This window comes from Camelus bactrianus, chromosome 5 (assembly GCF_048773025.1).
Source record: "Camelus bactrianus isolate YW-2024 breed Bactrian camel chromosome 5, ASM4877302v1, whole genome shotgun sequence".
In the NCBI taxonomy this organism is placed as follows: Eukaryota; Metazoa; Chordata; class Mammalia; order Artiodactyla; family Camelidae; genus Camelus; species Camelus bactrianus.
Window position 1 is genome coordinate 94145684 of NC_133543.1, and position 4120 is coordinate 94149803.

The following is a 4120-nucleotide window of genomic DNA, read 5'->3' on the forward strand; positions in this document are numbered from 1 at the left end:
AAAATCCTCAAGATCCTGTTTGCTCTCTGTTCCAGATCTGCCTGATTCCTGACAGAATCTGAGCATCCTGCTTTTGGATCCGTCAACTCTTCCTGTCTCTGGCCAGCACAGGTACGACATTTATCCCAGCACAGTCATCAGTGGGCTCAAACTCTGGCACCTACCCACATAGTCTTTGTCACTGGATTCCAGCCCTTAAATGTGAAGGCTCACACAGAGGCCAGGGCACCTATGTTGTGCAGCAGTTCATAAAGAAATCAGAAACACAAAGAGGAGACATGGAATATGATGGTGAAAATACATGGTAGACGGTGGGCTGATCACAGGCAGAGATCAGTAGATGAAAGGGGTAAGATCAATGAATCAACATATTATTGTTTCCAGGAGAAGTTAAGATGTGACTCAGCAGCCCTAAATCTAGGGCCATAGGAACAGAACCAAAGCAGTGGGTGGTCAAGTGGGTGGAAGAGACAGGGCATCAAAAATACCACAGTAGAAGAAAGTCCTATTAAATAAAAAGCCCTGAGAATACAATTCTTTCAAGGGAAAATTAAAATAAAGGAGAAAGAAAAAGAATGAACAGAGATGAGTGTGTGAACTACCATTAGACAAAAGACTAGAGCTCACTGAGCAGTTAATAGTTTCAGGTTTCACTTAGTACTTGTTATATAATTCTCCCACTAACAGGGCCTCTCCCCAGAGAGAAGGTCACCCATTATGTCTTAATTTAATCAGTGTGGCCAAAAGAATGAATACATTATCTCCATCTGTATGTTTGCAAGTCTTCTGCTCCCAGTCAGCCAGAGCCATCTTCTAAAAACACAGTTCTGATTATGACCTTTTTCTATTTCGAACCTCCCATCATTCACTCCTGCTAAAATAAGTTCATACCCCTCTTCCTGGAATTCCAAGTTCTCTGGTATCTGGCCTACAACCCTTTCCAACATTTATTTTCTCTCCTAATTCTGCTTTCCACATGTTCTACTCTAGCCAAGTTGAACTGCCAATCATTCCTGGTGCCTACACTTCTGCAGGGCCCTCAGCCTTCACAGCTGCTCCCTGCAATTTCCTCTTTAGTCTCAGGCATCACTCATGAGATGTTTCAAATGCCACTTCTGCCATGAATAAAAGTTCACATAGTTCCTGGCTTCCCCTAATTCCCACAAAATTTCTTATGAATTTTCTGTCTTCTACCCTGTATGAATTATATGTGTCTGCCAGATGGACGGATGGCTGGGTACATTCATACAACCTAAGATATTTCTACTACTATTGTCAATGAGAGGTAGAGAGTGTCCAAGATACGTGAAAGCATTAGCAGTGCCTCTGAAGTCCCTGGCATCTGTATTTGAAGCCATTTTCCATTCGTTTTCTAGTGGTGACCTTGAGTAAGTTTCACCTAACCTCTTTTAACTTATTTTATCTTATCTGCTAAAAAAAAGTGGAGGAAGAGGAAAAGGAAAGTGAAGAAAAAAGAAAAAAAAAGGATGAAAGGTAATAATAACAGGATTTGCGTAGTTCTTGGAAAAATATATTCAGTTAACATTAGTTATTAACAATATCAATATTATCACTAGCATTAATATAATTATGAAAGGTAAACCCTTTCGGGTTGAGTTTTACACACTTCATGATGCAAGGTACTATACAAGATACTCAGACAGCATATACAAGGTACTCAACCTCATCTTGGATGAATGGGGGTTTATCTATTTTGTTTCAGTAAGTCAATAGGACAAAAGTATGCTTGGAATTAAAGGACTTTTGGGTAACATAACAAAAATGGAACTTGAAAATGAAAGAGGCAATGTTTTTACACAGTGGTTGCATCACTGGGATGCTTCAGACAGATTCAGACATTTTGAATAGAAACATCATTGGCTGAAAGGGCCGTTCTTAAAACAAGGATGCAAAAAATAAGGTGGTGGAGTGGAGAGTGAAGGGTGGTGGCAAAAAGGGAATAATTCTAGAAAAACTATGCACAGTGCAATATCTGTAAAATAGAGAAACTGATAAATGAAAGCAGGTGTTCGTAATACTTGGTTCATGAAGAGGCCTCAGGGGCCCGTGAACCTCCTGAAATTGAACGTAGTACTTGTAAATGAGGAGGAAGACCTACCTGCATCAGATTCTCGAAAGGCTTTATGACTCAAAGAAGGAACGCCTTTTCAAGAGTGAGCATGTCGGAAACGTCAGTTAGAGATCACACAGAATAAGATAATGAAATTCTGCTTAATGTAGGGGTGTTGTTGTTTGGAATGTTTGACACCAGCTGTAAGTGCCCGCTAATAGGAAGCTCCCAAACAGAAAACGAAGGGAATTGTGTTCTAAGGATGAAAAACATCTGCCTTTTATCTCCCTTCTGGGAGAGCACAAATCATTAATTTGGGAGTGTGGAAAGTTGTCAGGAAATGAATTAGCTACAAGGGTGAAATTCACTGGAAGCAGAGGAAAAAGGAAAAAAAAATGAGAAAGAACACAAATGAAATAATGTCACGTATGGGACAAGCTAACATGCAGTTGATAGAGAATAGAAATTAGCGCTTAAAGATGTTAAAAATTTTATGTAAAAACAGACAAAAGGCAAATAAGCATCTTATTGGGGTAAAATAAAGCACTGACTCTTGAAAGCACCATATAGTACATTATGTTAAAGCATTACTTATAGTTCCCTTCTTTTACATGTTGCAGTGTGTTTCACTGGAAGGATCTGGGAATAAATGTAGTCATTTTAAATAACTGACATTATCTTAACTGCTCTTTCACATCAATCACTATTTACTGAAACAAACAAAAAATATATATATAAATCCATCGAAACTAATTTGTGTCAATCCCTTAGAATGCTTTAGAATATTGGAAACTCAAAGCCACTCTGGGCTTGCACTGTATTAGTGATATTGACTTATGCCACGTATTTCCCAAGAAACAAACGTATCTCAGGAACCAGTTGAAAGAAAATAGAACCTTATTATTGATCTCAATAGTTAACAATTGTATACTAGCTCTCTGTATGCAGGCAGAAGAAAAGATATAATTTTCAACGTTTCAGCCATTCTCACCTTTCAAATATAATGTCCCACTTAAAGTAATCCAAGAATACATAAACGTATAGGATCCAAATTTAATCTCAGTTTTCACAATTTAGAGTCTGAATCAAAGAGATTTACTTAAACCACATGAAAAATTATTCTGTTATCTTTTTTGAAACACTAATTATATTGCTATATGTTAAGATCTGAGTTGCAATTAATCGCAACTCTTAAATGTGTAGAAGATGAGAAATATGGTTTATATAGATTGAGAGCCTATAAAATCAAGTGTTTCTACAAATATGTACTTTTGAATGATACAAAGATGCACAAACTTTATCTTTACTGTAAAAGGCAAAGTCAATTATAAAATATTGGTATAAATCCAAAATCCTAGGGACTTCTTTGTTAATGTAGTATTGGATTCTTGAAATCAAGAGCCAAGTCCATTGGGAAATATTGCTCCCAAAACGTTTCACTTCTGGAAAGTCAACTTGTACCAGGAATAATAGTTCCAACCGAATAGAAGCAGTCAAATACTGAGCCCAGAACCAACTACATAATTTGCAGGGCCTGGTGCAAAATAAGAATGCTAAGCTCCTTGTTCAAAAATTATTAAGAATTTTAAGTTGGTGCCAGCAGAGGATTAGCAAGCCCAGCGCGGGGCCCGATGTGACCAGGTAGGTTGCATGACCATGAGGTGGGTCCTGCCACAGACCATCTTCATAAACCTAGTCAGAGTATCGAGAATCAGATACTATGATTCTTTTTATGGTACCTTAGGCAGGAAACGGAAAATTCAAATTCCATTATAAAAGAACTCGAGTGCTACATTGTTAAAATATTTAATAACTGAGTTATAATCTTTTTTGTGGGTGTGCTATAGAAGAATCAGGTATCCACATACATATCTTTAGTTGGCCTAAAAGTGAAAATGAAGACCTTATGGGAACGTTCATGAGTTCTTGAGCATGAGTTCTGCAGCAAGTGTAACCTTTTCCAACTAGAGACAGCAGTTGCCTAGGGAGATGCCAGGTCAATCAGTGATAAAGGCAGTACTTAGGAAGAGAGGGCTCTGTAGAAATAAG

General features: G+C 37.8%; 1 non-coding gene across 1 annotated transcript; it reads right to left on the reverse strand.

Annotated features, from left to right (window-relative positions):
• Positions 1-1796: 1796 nt before the first annotated feature.
• On the reverse strand, positions 1797-1886 carry LOC123615045 (small nucleolar RNA SNORD91 family). The gene has a single exon (XR_006722577.1). It is a non-coding gene; the product is annotated as a small nucleolar RNA SNORD91 family (small nucleolar RNA).
• Positions 1887-4120: the final 2234 nt, after the last annotated feature.